This window comes from Pteronotus mesoamericanus, unplaced genomic scaffold (assembly GCF_021234165.1).
Source record: "Pteronotus mesoamericanus isolate MK-2021 breed Mesoamerican mustached bat unplaced genomic scaffold, CSHL_Meso_final scaffold_54, whole genome shotgun sequence".
NCBI lineage: Eukaryota > Metazoa > Chordata > Mammalia > Chiroptera > Mormoopidae > Pteronotus > Pteronotus mesoamericanus.
In genome coordinates, this window is record NW_026555321.1 from 57,392,067 (window position 1) to 57,413,280 (window position 21,214).

The 21,214-nt window shown below is 36.9% G+C and overlaps 1 protein-coding gene across 1 annotated transcript in view; it reads right to left on the reverse strand.

Annotated features, from left to right (window-relative positions):
* Nucleotides 1-21,214, reverse strand: part of SHQ1 (SHQ1, H/ACA ribonucleoprotein assembly factor) — a 112,960-nt gene that overhangs the window by 39,588 nt on the left and 52,158 nt on the right. The gene's annotated exons all lie outside the window — the stretch shown is intronic.

Sequence of the window (21,214 nt, forward strand, 5' to 3'; positions counted from 1 at the left end):
GGCAGCCACAAACTGGGGATCATTTTGTAGCTCCAAAGAGGTAACCCATGACAACCAAAGGCAGCACTTGACATTGACCTGCACCTGTAGTCCTTCCCAGGAGGACCCAGAACCAAGATGCCTGGTAGCAGGATTTAGCCCACATCAGAGCATGGCCAATTAGCTCCACATGTGACACCCCAAATGGAGATCTTGGCAGGCACCAGGCCCTGCTGGGGCAAATTACACTTTCATGGGGTCAGGCCCAACATAGCCACTTGGACACTGTGGTTGAGATTGATTCACACAGTCAGCCAGTCTGAGGGTCAACTACACCCACAGACAAGCCAATAGCCATCAAGACTCAACTACAACATGAGGGCTAACATAACCCACACAAGGGACATTCTTAAAGCAACTAGCTCAGGTCAGGCTGCACCACTGAGCCACACAAGATACCTACTACATAAGGCTACCACACAAACACTGGGAGACATAACAGATCTACCAAATACATAGAAGCAAATGCAGTAGGGCAGCCAAAATGGGGAGACAAAGAAACATGGTCCAAATGAAAGACGAGGAGAAATCCCCCCAAAAAGAATTAAATGAAATGAAGATAAGTAATCTACAAGATACAGAGTTCAAAAGAACAGTTATGAAGATACTCTAAAAACTTAGTGAGATCTTCAACAAACAGACACAAGCATTAAAAAGGACAGAGAAACCATAGAAAAAGAACTAGTCAGAAATGAATACAATAACTAAAATGAAGAATACACTAGAAGGAAACAAAAGCAGATTAGATGAAGCAGAGGGTCGAATCAGTGATTTAGAAGATGAGATAGCAGTAAACACCCAATCAGAGCAGCAAAAAAGAAAAAGAAATTTAAATGAGGACAGTTAAAGGCACATCAGGGACAACATCAAGCATAACAGCATTCACATCATAGGTATACCAGAAGTAGAAGAAATAGAGCAAGGGATTTAGAACCTATTTGAAAAAAATATGACTGAAAATTTTCCTAACCTGAAGGAAACAGACATTAACCCAACATGCAGAGTTTGAAATGGGAGGAACTCAAAGAAGCCCATACCAAGGCATATCATAATTGGAATGATGAAGGATAAAGACAAGAAGAGTATCTTAAAAGCAGCAAGAGAAAGGCAGTTAGTTACCTCCAAGGGAGCCCCCATAAGACTGTGAGCTGACTTCTCAACAGAAATACTTCAGACCAGAAGGGAGTGGCACAAAATATTCAAAGTGGTGAAAAGCAAAAACCTACAATCAAACTACTCTACTGAGCACTGATAACATTTAAAAATTGAAGGACAGAAAAACAGCTTCCTAGACAAGAGAAAGCTAAAGGAGATCTTACTACCAAGCCAGTATTATAAAAATATTTAAGGGACTTCTTTAAGAAGAAAAAAAAAGAGAGAGAAACAGCTATAAAGAATAACATGGCAATAAATATATACATATCAATAATCAATTTAAAAGTAAATGGATTAAATGCACCAATAAAAAGATGTAGGGTAGCTGAATGGACAGAGAAAGACACATAGATATGCTGTCTACAAGGGACCAATCCCAGAACAAAAGATTTACACAGGCTGAAAGGAAAGGGATAGAACAAGATATTTCACAAATAATGGAAACGACAAAAAAAAAGCTGGAGTTGCAATACTTAGACAAACTAGACTTTTAAAAAGGCTATAATGATAAAAGCATCCAAATCGGTAACAAGGAAGTAAAACTGTCATTGCTTGCAGATGACATGATAGTGCACATAGTAAACCCTATAGACCCCACCAAAAAACTACTCAACCTAATAAGTGAATTTGGCAAAAGAGCAGGATACAAAGTCAATATTCAGAAATCAAAGGTATTTTTGTACATCAATAATGAAATATCAGAAAAAGAAATCAGGAAAAAATCCCATTTGCTGTAGTAACAAGAAAAATAAAGAACCTAGGAATAAACCTAATCAAGGAGGTAAAAGACCTATACTCAGAAAAATATACAACACTGAAGAAAGAAATTAGGGAAGACACAAAGAAATGGAAGCATATACTGTGTTCATGGATTGGAAGAATTAATATGATCAAAATGTCCATACTACCCAAAGCAATTTATAGATTCAACACAATCCCTATTAAAATACCAATGACATATTTCACAGATATAGAACTAACATTTCAAAAATTTATATGGAACCATAAATGACCCTGAATAGCCTCAGCAATGTTGAGAAAGAAGAACAAAGTAAGAAGAATCACAATACCTGACATCAAACTATATTACAAGGCTATTGTATTCAAAACAGTCTGGTACTGCTATAAGAACAGATGCATAGATCAACTGAACAGAATAGAGAGCCAAGAAATAAGCCCATGTCTCTATGGTCAATTAATATTTGGCAAAGAGGGCAGAAACATAAAATGGTGTTGGGAGAAGCAATAAATGTTGTTTGGATATCTGGACAGCTATTATGTAAAAAAACTGAATGGATGGAACTGGACTGCATTTTGCTAAGTGAAATAATCCAGGCAGTGAAACACAAATATCATATGATCTCACCTAAAAGTGGAACCTAATCAACAAAACAAACAAGCAAGTAAAATACAGACAGAGACATTGAACTAAAGAACAAACTGACAGTAACCAGAGGGGAAAAGGGTGGGGAGGAATGGGGGAAGGAAGTGGAAGGGTCACCAAGGAACATGTATAAAGGACCCACAGATAAATCCAAAGGGGGGTAGGATTGAGGGTGGGAGGTCGGGGTGCACAGGATGGGGGAGAATAATGGGGAAAAATGAAGACAATTACTTGAACAACAGTAAAAAAATAAAAATAAGAGGCTATAATGAGGGACAAAAAAGAACATTACATAATGAGAAAGGGATCTATCCAAAAAGATGACATGACCCTTGTGAACATTTATGGATTCAATATAAGACCACCTAATTACATAAAGCAAAAATTGATGGACATAAAGGGAGAAATCAACAGAAATACAGTTAGAGTAGGGGATCTGAACAACCCATCGACATCAGTGGATAGATCTTCCAGACCGAAAATCAGAAAGGAAATAGTGGCCTTAAATGACACTCTTGACCAAATGGATTTAATTGATATTTTTGGAGCATTTCAACAGAAAGCAGCAGAATATATGTAATTTTCAAGTGCACATGGAATATTTCCCAGGATAACCATGTTAGGAACAACATAAGTCTCAGTAAATTTAAGAAGACTGAAATTATGTCAAGCATTTTCTCCAACCACAATGGCATTAAACAAGAAATCAATTACATGAAACTAAAAAACGGACAAACATGTGGAAGCTAAATAACATGTTAGTAAACAATAAATGGGTTAGCAATGAGATCAAGGAAGAAATCAAGTTACCTTGAGACAAATAAAAATGAACACACAACAACCCAAAATCTAGAGGACAAAGTGAAAAGAGTTGTAAGAAGGAAATTCATAGCAATGCAGGTGAACACGAAGAAGCCAGAAAAATCTCAAATAAACAATTTAATATTACACCTAAAAGAACTAGAAAAAGAATAACAAAAAAAAGCCCAAAGCAAGTAGAAGGAAAAGAAATAATAAGGAGCAGAGCATAAATAAACAAAATAGTCAATAAAACAATAAAAAAGATCAAGGAAACCAGGAGTTTATTCCTCAGAAAGATAACCTTTAACTAGACTCATCAAGAAAAAGAGATGACACAAATAAAAATCAGGAACAAAAAAGAAGAAGCAACAACTAATAACACAGAAATACAAAAAGTTATCAGAAAATATTACAAACAACTATATGCCAACAAATTGGACAATGTGAAAGAAATGGATAAATTCCTACAAACATACAATCTTCTAAAATTTAATACAGAAGAAACAGAAATTTTGAACAGACTGATTAGAACTAATGAAATCAAAGCAGTAATAAAAATATCCAGGGAAAAAAAAAAGTGCTGGACCAGAAGGCTTCATAGGTGAATTTTACCAAATAGTCAAAGAACTAACACCTGTCCTTTTCAAACTGTTGCAAAAAATTCAAGAGGAAAAAGACTCCCAAGTTCATTTTATGAGGCCAGCATTACCCTAATTTCAAAACCAGCTGAAGACACGACAATGAAATAAAATTACAGGCCAATATCCCTGATGAACACAGATGTAAAAATTCTGAACAAAATATTAGCAAAATGAATTCAGCAATACCTTCAAAAGATCATAATCATGATTAAGTGGGATTTATTACTGGGATGCAAGGTTGGCACAACATCCACAAATCAATTAACATGATACACCACATACACAAAATGAAGAATCAAAATCATTTAATCACATCAATAGACCATGAAAAGCATTTGACAAAATCCAGCACCATGATAAAAACTCTTAGCAAAGTGGGAATAGAGGGAACATACCTCAACATAATAAAGACCATACATGTCAAACCCACAGCTAACATGATAACCAATAGGCAAAAACTAAAAGCATTTACCTTAAGATCAAAAACAAGACAGGGATATCCACTTTCACCATTCTTATTCAACATGGTACTGGAAAACCAATCACAGCAATCAGACAAGAATGAAAAATAAAAGGCATCCAAATTGGCAAGGAAGAAGTAAAACTGTCATTATTTAATGATAATGACACAATATATACAGAACCCTAAAGACTCCACCAAAAAACTACTGAAACTGATAAATGAATTCAGTAAAGTAGCAGGATACAAATTTAATATTCAGAAATTGGTTGCATTTTGATATGCCAATAATGAACTATCAAAAAGAGAAACTAAGAAAGCACTCTCATTTACAATGTGTCAAATAAAATAAAATAAAATAAAATAAAATAAAATAAAATAAAATAAAATAAAATAAAATACCTTGAAATAAATTTAACCAAGGAGGTAAAAAACCTGTACTCGGAAAGTTATAAGAAAGAAATAAAGATGAAACAAATAAATGGAAGCATATATTGTGTTCTGGACAGGAAGAATGAACATCATTAAAAAGTCCATAGTACTGAAAGCAATCTATAGATTCAATGCAATTCCTCAAAATACCAATGGCATATTTCACATAGCCAGGACAAATAATCCAAAAATGTATATGGAACAACAAAGGACCCCCAAAAGCCTCAGCAATCCTGAGAAAGAACAATGTTGGAGGTATTATACCACTGACTCCAAACTATACTACAAGGCAACAGTAATCAAAACATCATGGTACTGGAATAAAAACAGACACATAGATCAATGAAACAGAATATAGAGCCCAGAAAGAGACCCGCACTTATGTGGTCAATTAATATTTGAGAAAGGTGGTAGGAGCATACAATGGGGTAAAGGCAGTCTATTCAAATGGTGTTGGGAAAACTAGACATTATACATGCTGTAAAAATGAAACTAGAGCACCCTCTTACATCATGTATAAGAATAAACTCAAAATGATTTAAAGACTTAAATGTAAAACTCAAAACCATAAAACTTCTAGAAGAAAACACAGGCACTAAAATCTATGACATTTCTCTTAGCAGTATTTTTTTCTGATATTTCTCCTTGGGCAAGGGAAACAAAAGAAACAATAAACAAATGTTACTACATCAAACTAAAAAGTTTTTGCACAGCAAAGGAAACCATCAACAAAATGAAAAGATAACCCACTGAATGAGAGAACATAATTTGCCAATGATACATCTGATAAGGGCTTAATATCCAAAATTTATATAGAACTCATACAAGTTAACATCCCTCCCCTCAGCATCCCCGCCAAAAAAAAAAAAAAAAAAAATCCAATCAATAAATGGGCATAGTGCCTCAACAGACATTTCTCCGCAGTGAACATACAGATGGCCAATAGACATATGAAGATGCTCAACATCACTAATTATAATAGAAATGGAAATTAAAACCACAGTGAGTTAATTACATCACATCTGTCAAAATGGCTATCATCAATAAATCAACAAACAAGTGTTGGTGAGGATGTGAAGGATAGGAAACTCATGCACTGTTGGTGGGAATGCAGACTGGTGCAGCCACAATGGAAAACAGCATGAAGGGTCATCAAGAAATTAAAAATGGAACTGTGTTATAACTCAAGGATTCCACTTCTAGGTTTGTAACAGAGGAAACCCAAAACACTACATCTAAAGAATATATGCACCCCTATGTTCATTGCAGTGTTATTTATAATAACCAAGATATGGAAGCAACCCAAGTGCTCATTGGTAGATGAGTGGACTAAAAACACATATACACATATATGTGCATGCAATGGGATACTACTCAGCCATAAAAAAAAAAAAAAAAATCTGACCAGTTACAACAGCATGGATGAACCTAGAGGGAATTATGCTTAGTGGAATAAGTCAGAGAAAGACTAAAACAATATGATTTCACTTACGTGTGGAATTTAAAGTACAATATAAACAAACAAAACAGAAACAGACTGATAGTTGCCATAGGGGAGGTGGTTTGGGGGACTGGGTCAAAAAGGCGAAGGGATTGAGAAGTACAGGTTGGTAGTTACAAAATATCATGAGGATGTAAAGTACAGCATAATGAATATAGTCAATAGTTTTATAATAACTATGTATGGTGCCCTTTGGACACTAGAAACTTTGGGGGAAGCACTTTGTAAAGTATATGATTGTCTATGCTCTCTTCTATATACCTTAAACTAATACAAAATAATATTCAATGTAAACTGTAATTGAAAAAAGATATATAAAATATATGGCTGGATGCCATTAAAATTATATAATGGTAGCATGTCCAATTTCAATTTCTTTAGATGGTTAAAAGTGAGGCAACCTAGTTCAAGGTAGAACATTAAAAAGATCCCATCTATATAGTAAGTACAAAAACAGAAAGGCTAAGAAGTTGAACAAGCATGGAAAAAAAGCTGTTGAAACAGTTATAATCTAAACACGGATTTTCAAAACTCCAAAAGCATCTAAAACTTCATAAATGTGGCTCTAATTTTAGGTCAACTATTCTACCTTATAAATACAGCATGTTGCTCAATGCCTGGTAGCTCAATTTAAAATAAATTCTTTTTGTTGTTGCTTTAAGACTATTACACTTCCTTTTCCCCACAGATGTTAGTTAATATTAAAAGATTGACTTATTTTTTGGAATTAGCTTAGTTTTGAATTGGGAAAACCAAAACTATGCAGAAGAAGTATATAGAAAGAAAAACAACTGGATTCCTGAAATGGCTCATGAATGGAAATAAACTCCTTGAGATCAGACTTATGAGACCCTTTGGTGATCTGAAATACTTATCATCATGTCAAGGTAGAAGGAAAGAAAATGAACTCTTTGATACCCTCACTGTATTAGAGTGAGTGCTTGCTTACTGTTAAATGGCACACTGGTAGAAGAAAATCTTGCTTCTCTACATTTTAATCAATGTACAGTAATATAATTTAGTAAGAATAACTAGGTATCTCTATCTATATGCAAGTTCAATTTATATTAAAAGGTTACATGACAATTTTGATTACAAAATTAAGATCTTAAGATTCTACTCCTAAATTCTGAAAGACTAAGGAAAGATCATTAAAAGGCTAAGCATAATCTTGTGCAGTTCTTAGCTAATTTCTCTATAAAGTAAAAATGATATTAAGAATCTGTTTGCTCCTGATGTCATGTCTTAGTTGTTTCATAGTTAATCTGAACCTGTTTGTTTCCACATGGATAAATTGAGGGGGAAATGCTTCATAACTACTGTGGCAATTAAGTGAGACAATCGACATGTAAACACCTCATAGATGAAAAGAGAAGAAGGGTAAAAGATTATGCTCAGGATCAAGGGTCCTGGGACTCCCTACCCAACTAACTGCAAAGTATGTGCCACGTATTACTTCTTCCTCCATACCACTGTTGGTGCTCTAGTTCAGTCCATATTAACTGTCCTCAAACTACTTGACTAGAATAGTGGTGGTCTCTCTTCTCCATACCCCATCAGCCTCACCCTCTTCAATGACTATGCTTGGTGCTACTGCCAGATGAAAGTGATTTCATGAGCCTCTCACAGACCACAACACCAAACTCTAGGGGTCCCTCTCTGAACCAGGCCGCATCTGTCTGCAAGCCACTGCAGCTCTCCACAATCCTGCTCCAACATACGCCATTCCCACCTCTTTCCTACAATTCTCTTTTGCATCCCAGCCCTCCAAACAAAACAGAGTATTTCCCATTTCCCAGACATATATAACTTTTATTTTCCTCTCCCTGATTTTTTTTTTTACCTTCTAATTTCCTAGGGAATACCTTCTTCCACTCCTCTTTTCTAAAACCTACACATTATTTAAGTAATAACTGCCAGTACACCTCACTCATCAGGCCTCTGATATTAGCTTCTTCCTTGTCAAACCCCTCTCCTTAGCCATACTCAAAAGCACCCAATGGAGTCAGAGTGAGGTGTTGGTACTGGAGTCCTATGATTGATCCTCTCCACCCTGAAACCCTGACAGGATCTGGCTGACAACAGTAATAATACAAAGTAAATGGAAAGAGAGGTAAGGGATTTTTTTTTTTAAAGGTTTCTGAGAGAATGCTGGACACCTCCTACCTCCTTCCACAACCTAATCTGAGAACCCACACAGGGTTGAGACTCAGTCTCTAGGTAGGATTGAAGGAGCACAGCCTGTCCAAACCCTCAATACAGCTGCAAACCAGCAGGTCCAAAAGAGTATGAGAAACAGCTTGGCACATAGCTTGCTTTATAATAGAAACCAAAAAATAATGACCCATAGAGGCTGACTTGGGCTCTTAGAATTGCCATGGCTCATAAAGTATATTTTAAATCTTTACAACACTGTTCATTTTTAAACTTTTGAAAAATTTTGTATTAAAGATCATTGTTCTCTCTACTTCTTTCTAAGATCCACAAACTAGCAATAGCCAATAGACTACATACACACAGAGCATGTATGTCTCCAGTTCAAACAGGCCTTCATTACTCCCAGTTTTCTTAAACCCTGCCATCCTCATTCATTCACTTGCTTGGTCAAGTAGCCATCTTGGTTTGCTTCTCCTAGTGTTAAGGGACCTCCACGCACTAACAGGAACCAATTAGATCAGCTACATTTCACCCTGTGAGGAGGTGGAAGCAGCTAAAATGATCCTCTTCAGCACTAGCTGTTATTTAGGACAAAAGGCAGCCAGAGCTCGCTCTGAAAGGGCTCGCTTCCAATCTTATATATGCACCTACAGCAGGCTAGGCACATTTTCGTTTTCTGTAAAGAGCCAGAGAGTAAATATTTTGGCTTTGTTGGCCACAATTAGGTGCAACTATGCCATTATATCACAAAAGCGGTCACAGGCATTATGTAAGTGAACAAGTATAACTCCCAATAAAGATTTATTTATGAGCATTAAAATTGAATCACATATAATTTGTATGTCATGAAATACTGTTTTTTCTTTTGATTTTTTTCAACATTTAAAGACATGAGAAAGCATTTTTAACTTACACGTTATACAGAATGAATTTGGCCTATGGGTGGCACTTAAGATAGTTTCTTAAGGGATTTTCTCTTTTGCATTTTGTAAACACTTACAATTTGTATTTTATCTTTTGTCTTATCATTCCTGTTACATTATAACCTTCTTAAGCGCTAAGACTGAGTCATACACATCCTTACAATTCTTGGCTGATTCTGTTATATATTTCCCCCTTATCCATGAGGATCACATTACAAGAGCCCCTGGTGATGCCTGAAACTGCAGATAGTACAGAACTCTATATATACTGTTTTTTTCCTATACATACATACATACCTATGATAAAGTTCAACTTATAAACTAGTCAATTTCATGAGATTTGTTCTTACTGTAATTCTTAGCAACCTCAGCATATGATTTCTTTTCTTTCCTTATTGAGAACTTTCACCTTTTCACTTAAAGGAAGCACTTTACAGCTTCTCTTTGGCATAACTGAATTGCTAGCATCACTATTCTTGCACTTAGGGATCATTATTAAGTAAAATACGGGCTTGTACACAAACACTGCGATACCTCGACAGATGATCTGATGATGTCTTAGAGGGCTACTACATGAATAATGGCAGACAGGACAAAGTGATGACTCATGTCCTGTGTGGGATGAAGCAGGACAGAGAGATTTCATCACACTACTCAGAACAGTGCACTATTTAAAACCTGTGAGTTGTTTATTTCTGGAATTTTCCATTTAATGTTTTTGGACCGTGGATCAGTATGGATAATGGAAACCATAGAAAGCAAAGCAGAGAAGGGGGACAACTGCAATGCCTTGCAGAGAGGTATTTAGTCTGTTGAATAAATGTCTGCTGTTTGTTATTTTTTCACATTAATTCCTACTTAAAGGCACTCTAAATTGCAAAAATATAATTCCTCCCTGTTTTCCAGAAAACAGATAAAGTATTATTTAATTTACTTCATCTAGGTCTCAAAATACTACACAACACAACCAACATTCATTACGGTCAAATGAAATGTTTTTGTTCGCCCAAATCTGTTTTAAATATGTACAATTTTCTGTCTTTATCCTCTTACTTTAAGAAAATAGACTTATAGTTACTTTCTTATAAATTCATATCAATAAAAATAACCTCAAAACTGACTTTAGATTTATTAAAAGAGGCACTAACAATAGAAATTTTTTAAAAGCCATTAATACTCAAACCATGTAACTAACTACCTGAGTAGTTAGTTAAAAATTATGAGCTCTGGCAGGGAGAGTGGGGCTCTGCTAGGGTCCCAACAGATCAGTGCTCAGCTTCTCTCTCCCTGGACTTCTCCATGAGGGAAAGAAAATTCCTTTTCCTCCTCTCGTCTCTTCCTCAGCCCCAATCTGTGTCCCCAAACTCTTAAACTGGTACATTTTTCCTATTTATCTGTATTTTTTATAATTTTTATATTGCTCAACTCAGAAACTGCAGAAATTAACAAAACTTACTTGACATAAAAAGCACAGGATATACAATGTAGATTTAAACTGGATATTAAGTTGACCTTTCAACAACATGAGTTTGAACTGCATGGGTCCACTGTTTTCAGTAAATCTATTGGAACATATTTTGGATTTGCCACAATTTGAAAAAACTCACAGGTAATAATATGATTTTTTTCACATTATCTTTTCATTTTTGTTATCTAGAATTCATAATACATATAACATCTGGAGAATTTTGTATCATATAAGACAATACTACTGTAGGTACTGACTGAATTCATCTTGTAAACAAATGATGTAAACTCATAGTATCAATAAATATAGTACAGTATCATAAATGAATTTCCTTTATGATTTTCTTATCATTTTCTTTTCTCTAGCTTATTTCATTCTAAGAATATAGCATATAATGCATAGCATATAAAATATGTGTTAATCAGCTATTTATGTTAGCAGTAAGGCTTTCCAGTCAACAGAAGCTTATTTGTAGTTACATTTTGGGGGAGTCAAAGGTATATGCGGAATTTTGACTGTAAAGGGGCCAGCACCTCTTAGCCCCTCATTGTTCAAGTGTCAACTGTATGTGTAAGTATTTAAGAGTCAGCTTATTTTGAGCAATTACCCACCAGGAAGCATTGTGATGTAACTCAATTTTCCAAACAACACTTACAATTTAAGATATTTTAAGTAATTGGTTTTTTTTGTAGCAGAATAAGCATAAGCTCTGTATTTGACAATTAAGAGGCAATTTCTTACATGTAAATCATACAGGAAATGCTGCCCACCATGGGGCATTTTAAGAAAACAAAGAATGCTTTATATAAATGTAACCCAGAAATTTTTGTAAGAGCAACCTAAAAAATTTCAGTGATTAACAGAATAGAGGAAAAAGAATTCTATAGAGATAAAGGGAATTTGATTTTCTACCCTTTCATGTTTATGCTCATATACTATAGCCTTCTATACAGGAGTGTATGTATAAACCCACAAATGCTCGGAGGATAAATAATACAGATAAATAGGAAAAATGTACCAGTTTAAGAGTTTGGGGACACAGATTGGGGCTGAGGAAGAGACGAGAGGAGGAAAAGGAATTTTCTTTCCCTCATGGAGAAGTCCAGGGAGAGAGAAGCTGAGCACTGATCTGTTGGGACCCTAGCAGAGCCCCACTCTCCCTGCCAGAGCTCATCTGCAGCTCACAGGCTCCACTTGGACACACCTCCTTTCTTCGATTAATTGGTATATATAAGTAAGTGGTCAGCAAAAACAGGCATAAACAATACTTTAATATTTGACCTGAATTCAGTGCCATTTAAATTTCCTGAAATTACCGACTGTTTCATTCTTAGAAATAGTGTATTGAGTTGGCCAAAAAGTTCATTCGGGTTTTTCCGTAAGAAAAGTGTTTATTTGTATTTCTCAGGTAAGTCACAATCTCCACAGGATTAACTTCATTGGAGACAATCTTGGTAGACTGTATTGTGACAGCTGTCATAGCAATGTGCATTAAAAAAAATCAAAATTCATAAATTTTTGTGTAGCTATTTTAATATTGAAGATGGAAGCAAATCAACATTTTTGGCATATTACACTCTATTATTTCAAGAAAGGTAAAACCGCAACTGAAACACAAGAAAGGTTTGTGCAATGTACGAAGGTGTTGTGACTGATCAAATGTCTCCAAAGTGGTTTGCCAAGTTTTGTGCTGGAGATTTCTCGCTGATGATGCTCCACAGTCAGGTAGACCAGCTGTAGTTGACTGTTGGGGGCCGCTCTGAGTGGTAACAGGGGCTGCAGTCCCACGCAAGCAGGGACCTGGGAGAGGTTCCGTAAATTCTTGGCCGGAAAACCTGTAATCCAGTTGATAGGCAGCACCCAATAACTCCAAGCGCCCCCCTGGGGAAATCAGGCCTAGAAGTAAATTACACTCCTTGAAGCATGCTTTGTTTCTTTCTCAAGCTGTGATAACCAGCTCACGCTGGGAAGGAAATTTACATTACTCATGGACCCTAACCCTAAACCATTTTGGTGCTCTTATGTTTACTCATCTCAGACCCATGTAAATCAGTGTGTTCCTGCCATCTGTCTTCCTCACACATCACCTACATTCTGTAAACTTAAGATACTGATGTAATTAGATTACCTACTCATTCCTACTACCTAGCCCCCACTGATAACCCTTTCAATAAAAGCCATTGAGCACAAGGGCTCGGGGCATTCCCCGTTAGAGGGAATTGCCATCCCCTTTCCTTGACAGACAACCGGTGTCTGGAACAATTCTTCCATCTGCAGGGAATCTGGGGACTTGGCAGGCCAGACTCCCCCATAGTTGATAGCGATCAAATAGAGACATTAATTGAGAACAATCAACGTTATACCACGGGGGAGAGATAGACGACATACTCAAAATATCCAAATCAAGCACTGAAAATCATTTGCACCAGCTTGGTTTTGTTAATCACTTTGATGTTTAGGTTCCACATAAGTTAAGCAAAAAATTTCTTGACCACAGTTCCACATGCAATTCTCTACTTAAACATAATGCAAAAGTTCTGTTTTTAAAACAAATTATGATGGGCGATGAAAAGTGGATACTTTACAATAATGTGGAATGGAAGAGATTGTAGGGCAAGTGAAATGAACCACCACCAACCACACCAAAGCCAGTCTTCACCCAAAGAAGATGATGTTGTGTATATGGCAGGATTGGAAAGGAGTCCTCTATTATGAGCTCCTTCTGGAAAACCAAATGATTAATTCCAACAAGTACTGTTCCCAATAAGATTAACTGAAAGCAGCACTCGACGAAAAGCATATGGAATTAGTCAACAGGAAACTCATAATCTTCCATCAAGATAACGCAAGACCACATGTTTCTTTGATGATCACACAAAAACTGTTACAGCTTGGCTTCGAAGCTCTGATTCATCTGCCATGTTCACCAGACATTGCACCTTCAGGTTTCCATTTATTTAGGTCTTTACAAAATTCTTTTAATGGAAAAAATTTCAATTCCCTGGAAGACTGCAAAAGGTCCTGGGACAGTTCTTTGCTTAAAAAGATAAAAAGTTTTGGGGTGATGGAATTATGAAGTTGGCTTAAAGATGGCAGAAGGTAGCAGAACAAAACAGTGAATATGAACTTTTTGGCCAACCCAATAATCACAATGGAGAACTGACTATTTAGAATGAGGAAGAAAACAGAAGGTAGAAATTATCATCTCCTGAGTGGTAAGCAGGGAATTAAGTGATAATATTAAAGAAGTCAAGAAGTCAATTCTGGTAACCAGTTAACTCAGATAGGAAAGGAACTATTCAACTAATTTTAGAGGCTTCAGGGCAAATCTTGGAATCACATAAAATATCAACTCCAAACTTTCACTGTGTTATTCTATCAACTTCCTTATACCAAAATATTTAGAACACCCTCTTCCCTGCACCCTTCTTTGTCTAAATACTACTCATCCGTTAAGTCCCAGTTCAAATCTCATGTCCTAAATTAAGTTTTCTCTGATCCCTAGTGGGACAGCATCACCTATCCCATTTTTGAACTACTTAGTCTGCATTTCATGTAAGGCACTTGCCACTGTCTTCTATGCATTTTATGTTTTGATGGACATCTTTACTCCCCTACTGGTACACATGCTCCAAATATAGTACATAAATCTCATTTCTGCTGCTCTTCATATTTACAGGGTACTCAGCACATAATGAAGGCCTTTTTACTAGGTAGGAACAAAATACCTGTTGAATAAGTTAAATTCATCAACCAATTAACAAATACTTTAGAACAACAGAGAACCAGAGTGGGGGCTCAGAATCAGAGGTCAAATCAGGCAGAGCTCCCATCTATAGGAGGTCACATGCTTAGGTAACTTAAAGATAAGAAGACAGTTTCCCTGGGTTTATATTTTCACCCACTATATTTGTCCTTTGAGCTACTTGTTAGGAATGCAATTTTTAAAAAACTACATGGTAGTTGTGCAATTCTAGGCCAACCCACCACGCCTTAGAATTCTTAGCTCCCTGAGAGCATGAGTCAGATTCCCTCCTCTTTACTATTTTATCTCCTGACACAGGACGTACTCAACAAATACTTGTTGAGTCACTCTCAAAATAATGTTAGCTAGTGTGCTTAAGGACTCAAATTAAAAGGCCTAACAATTCTTTAAATGCCCATAACTGGGAATTCATAAAAATTAAATACAGGTAAATGTCAACACTGGAAAATCCTAGTGATTTCGTCTTTTAGTTTTCAAGTTTGGGATAATCTTTACAATTCAAATAAAAAGAAGCATTTGGACTTTGGACTACATAGATACAATTGCTGAAAATAAATCCATCTTCAAGATTGCATCAGAATTCAATGCTTACACAATAAAGTTGTTATACCTCAATTTCTTGAACAATAATTTTTCTTAAAGTAAAAAGATCAGCCCCAAGCTCTGTACTATGGTTATTCTTTCCTTTCACATTGATCGTGTCAATATATCTATCTACAGAAAGGCTCAGGAAAGCAGTCATTTCTGAAAAATTGATTACTGAGGCCAGTGATGACTAATATGCAATGGCTGCTATTTGTATGAAATAAAACCAGCTTGTAATTGTTAACAGTAACTAATCTCCTGAAGACTGTTTCTTGGGTTATATTATAGCCTGCCATGTAGCTACTAGTTATCTGACCTCAAATGTTTATAGAAAGGTAGGTCTCTTTTAGCCTTACAAACAAAACAGAACCAAAAAAGCTAATTTCACATGTGTTATTAGCAAAAACAAAACAAAAACAAAAAATCTTTGTACAACGAAACTTACAATATTTCTGTAAAATGATAAATAAATTTAAATTTGAAACATAGATGCATAGTGGTTAAGAGCCCAGGCTTTTAAGAAAATCATTTTATAAAGGAAAAAATGACAATATATACAAAAAGAGACAACAGTATGGTGAACTCTCCTATTCTCACTGCCCAGTGTTAGTAAGCCCCAACTTGTGGCCAACCTTGCTTCATCTGCACCCTGCCCACTTTGTCCCAGCCCATTCTAGATTATTTTAAAGTAAATCCTAGGTTTCATATAATTTCATTTATATATATTTCAGCACTTCAAAGGGCACAGACTTTGAGTCAGAGAGACCTGGCATTAAATCCAAGGTCTACCAACTACTAGCTGTGTGCTTTTGGGCAAGTGACTGAACCTCTATGAGCCTGTCTTCTATCTGCAAAATATGATAGTAATCCCTGCTTCTCAGGATGACAATATGGATGAAATAACATAAGGTATCTAAAGAACTGAGCCTAATGTTGGCATATAGAAAGTAGTCAATTAAGCAGGTGTGGTTATTATTACTGTACTAGCATATTAAGACAGGACTATTTCTGACTCATTCCAATGAGGTTCACGAAGGATATAATGGATATCAAATATTCCCATGTTAAAAAGAGACATTAAACTCTCTATGCTAACCTTGTAAAGAAACTAACAAAAAACTGATCTGTGACTCTTTAAATCAATATTCACCTCCAGGAGTTGAAGGGTGAGGTCCAGAAAAATCTCTGGACAAAGTTATGAGAGTGCTGTGAGGTAGTTCTACCACCTTCCACGTGAGAAGGGAGGATGTCCTTCCCTGTTACTTTAAACCAAGACAAAGCAGATTTTAAGAGGAGCCCCTGGGCAGTGTAATCTACCTCCCCTGGGAATTGTGGCATACAAAGACTAGTGTCTGACCCATACCTGGTAAGAGACTTCCCCTTGGAGAAGCAAGAAGGAGTAGCCTGTGGTGCTGCGTAGAGTGCCTGCTCTGGAAGCAAGTGGCACTTGCCGCAATAGTGAAAGAGGCCTCCTCCCCACTACTGGCTCCCCAAGCAGGTCAGAGCTGGGGAAGGGAAGATTTCTTTTTTTAATCAAGTTCAAAGGGTATATTTTAAGTACTGCAATGAGACTCATAAAGTGACAGAAAAAGTTATAGAATATTTACTGTTTCTTGAGAATATATAATTGTATTTGTGTATGTGTGACATGACTTTTATAGGAGATATACATACACACACACACGCACACACCCACCTCCATCCACAAACAATGAGAAAAAGAATAGACAGAATGAGACCAAAGGGAAATGAAGGAAAAAACTGTTTCCCTTCCACACCCTGATGTTCAGCCCTGTCAATATAAAAGTTATAATACATGTTCAATAGTTGCTCATGAGTATAGGAGAAGAGTGCGAAATGCCTTCAAAAGATTATAAAATCTTATTCTAAAACTCATATGGAGGCTTCCAGTCAAGATGGTGGCGTAATAAGACATGGCTTGTCTCTTCACACAACCACATGAAAATTACAACTAAAATATAGAACAGCCATCACATAGGAACGTCAGAAATCAAGCTGAATGCAAGTCTGATAAGTACGGAACTGAATTGAATGGAAGTCTGACAACTATGGAATTAAAGAAACCACATCCATTCAGACTGGTAGGAGGGGCACTAATGCCAAAAGGGCTTGTCCAACACCCAAGTGTCTAAAAAGTCCAGAGGGGTATCTTGGGAACAAGGAGTCCCAGACCCACACCAGAACCCCCAGCCCAGGATTCCAGTGCCAGGAAGAGGAGCCCCCAAATCTTCTGGCTGCAAAAAACAGCAGGGATTGAGTCACTGGAAGAAACTTCTGGAGCCCCAAGAAGTTCTTAAAGAACTCACACATGTACTCACCTACTCAGACTCACTCCCTCTGAGCTCCAGCACCAGGGTAGCAGTTTGAAAGCAGTGGTATATAGGGAGAAAGTGAAGTGCCTGGCATCAAGGTGAGCAGAGGCCATGGTCCCTTTGATAAACCCTCCCCCTACAGAGCTGGCAAGTGGATGCAATATCTGACACTCCATAAACCTGGCTAACACAGACCCACCTTGGAGATCCCCAGAGGCTCTGCCCCACCCAACTTTCAGGCCTACCCAACCTGCTATTCCGTAAGAATGGCTGGTCTTTGTTCCTAAATCCTATCCAACAAATAGCTGGCTTCAGTGAGCCCTAGCAGCAGCCAAATTAGATTCACAGCTTGGATTTGCCTGGGAATCTCAAAGCCCAGTACAAGTAGAAGCCATCCCAGATTGCTATATAGCTCAGGCAGGGTGCTTATCCTGGCCTGCACCACCCAGGAAATCCCAGGGCCAGCGCACTCAGCAGATAGCTACAGAGCATCACCACCTGCCCCTGCACAGCTGATCCTCCACAGAGGGAAGAGGCTGATGGTCAGTGGCAAGAGTGATGGTCAGTGGTCAGTCCTTGCAGCTGACTGGCTTGGATAAATTCCTCCCATTGATCTGCCAACAGCAACCAAGGCTCAACTACAAGAAGAGGGTGTATTCAGCCCACACAGAGGGCGCACCTCAAATACCCAGCTTGGGTGATAGGGGACATTGTGCCACTGGACCCTACAAGACACCTACTACATTAGGCCACACTGCCAAGACACAGAGTCATGGCAGCTTTACCTAATACATAGAAACAAACACAGGGAGGCTGGCAAAACGAGGAGACAAAGAAACATGGCCCAAATGAAGGAACAGGTCAAAACTCCAGAAAAAGAACTATATAAAATGGAGATAAACAATCTCAGATGCAGAGTTCAAAACACTGGTTATAAGGATGTTTAAGGAAATTAATGAGGACCTCAGCAGCATAAAAAAGACCCAGTCAGAAACAAAGGATACAGTAACTGAAATAAAGAACAATTTACAGGGAAATAACAATAGAGTGGATGAAGCCAAGAATCAAATCAATGATTTGGAACATAAGGAAGCAAAAAACAGCCATGCAGACCAGGAAGAAAAAAGAATCCAAAAAAAATGAGGATAGTATAAATAGCCTCTGAGGCAACTTCATGAGGTCCAATGTTCACACCATAGGGGTGACAGAAGGAGAAGACAAAGAGTAAGAAATTGGAAATCTATCGGAAAAAAAATAGTGAAAGAAAACGTCCCTAATCTGGTGAAGGAAATCGACATGCAAATCCAGGAAGCACAGGGAGTCCCAATTATGATGGATGCAAAGAGGCCCCCACTCCAAGACACATCATAATTAAAAGGCCAAAGGTTAAAGATAAAGAGAGACTCTTAAAAGCAGCAAGAAAAGTTAGTTACCAGATGGTTGCCAGATGGGAAGGGGGAGGGGTAGAATGAGTGAAGAGGTGAGGGGCTAAGAAGTACAAATAGGTAACTGCAGAATAGCCTTGGGGATGTAAAGTACAGCATAGGAAATGGAGTAGCCAAAGAACTTATACGTATGACCTGTGGACAGGAACAAGGGTGGGAGGATTGCCTGAGGGAATAAGGGGCACTGGGTGGAGGAAGGCAAAGGAGGAAAAGTCAGGACAACTGTAATACCATAATCAATAAAATATAATTAAAAAGTAAAAATAATATGGAAGATTATAAAATTAATGAAATGTAGACAGTAGTACAAATAGTAAACTGTATGAATAATATATAATCAAATATTAAACTATGTCACTTCTAAAAAGAGTACAATTTCTGAAGACATATTAGAAAAGCTCTCTTTTGATCCCTTTTTCCTTTACTTTGAATGAGTAATAGCAGCTAAGTGATCCTTCCATGAAAGATGCTATCCACTCTTCCTACAAAGAAGGGAGAAGGAAGTAAAAATTGCTTAAGAAGAGAGGAAAAAAAGAGGGATGATCATGTGCCCCAAGCTAATTTATCCAGAGAGAGCAATTCCATGTGCAAGGTCTAGTATTGAGCACTAAAACAGTACTTAAAGAGGCAAACTAGGTTTTCTGATCTTACAGGAATTTGGATTAGACATAGAGCAACACAGAAAAACAAATATAGTTTTTTGAAACTGGGAAAGGAGAAGGAATACAAAATTAAAAATACCCAGAGTCTCAGTAAAGAATGCTTGTAAAAGTTGTAGTAAAATCAGGTAAAACAAATTCATGGCTCTTTAAAAATGCAGGTCTTATTCAATTAGTTATAGTGAAATATTCTATAGATTCTGAAGCCTTTCTACATTGGTTTTAGAAGCCTATTCCATTTAAGATCAGTATTTCTTTTGGGGAAAGCATAATTTTACTTTCAACTATGGAAACATTATAATGTATAATCTAGCATAACAAACAAAAAATTAATTATGATATGTAATAATAACTCAAGTTCAGCAGTCATTTATAGTAGATTAACTTTTGAAGGTAATTTTTGCAATTCAAGAATTGTCTTGGATGGAAGTCAAAAAGGAGTAATATGAAAAAACAAAGCTGTTTGTTTCCCACTGTTAAAAAAGATAGTTTTATTTATTTTTTTAGATTTTATTATGTATTTATTTTTAGAGAGAGGGAGGAAGAAAGAGAGGGAAGGAATCATCAATGCATCAATGTGTGGTTGCCTCTTGAGAGCCCCCTACTGGGGACCTGGCCCACAACCCAGGCATGTGCCCTGACTGGCAATCAAACCAGCAACCCTTTGGTTCGCAGGCCAGCGCTCAATCCACTGAGCCACACCAGCCAGGGCTGAAGATAGTTTTAAATTAAAGATAGAGACCTTGCTGGACAGCTCAGTTGGTTAGAGCATCATTCCGATATGCCAAGGTCATGGCTTCCATCCTTGGTCAGGGTACATACCAATGTATGTATAAATAAGGGAACAACAAATTAATGCCTGTCTCTCTCTCTCTCTCTCTCTCTCTCTCTCTCTTCTCTCTTCTCTCTTCTCTCTCTCTCTCTCCCCTTTCTCTCTTGAATCAATAAAATAAAAAATAAAATTTTAAGTAGGTTTACAACTGTTAATATAAAAAAATACAATAATAGATAATAATACAAAAATAAACTTTGTTTCATGTAACAACTATAAACTACTTTAACAGAAAAAGGTAATAAATTTAAGACAGATTTCTCAATAGTGGCTCTGCTATCCTATAATCAATCAATAATCCTTCAAAATAAAATATAGCTAGTTTAAACCAATGAGATGAATAAAAAGGTATCTTTCATTTAACTGATTCATTTTTATAATTATTGTCTGCTTTAAAAGAATCTACTTCGAACATGATTCCCTCCCCCACCCCCTAGGGTAAGAAAACTACAGCTTCCACAGAAGTCAGAGAAAAAGAAAAAAACTCAGGCACACTCTAGAAGGGATAAACCATTCAATGTGATTCTTCCCTTTAAGCCAATAAAGCCACCTAGAGCTTTCTTTCCCCTTTTTACCCTGAAGTGTGAAAATTAGGTGCCCAGAGCACTTACATCTACGGACAAAGGAACAATG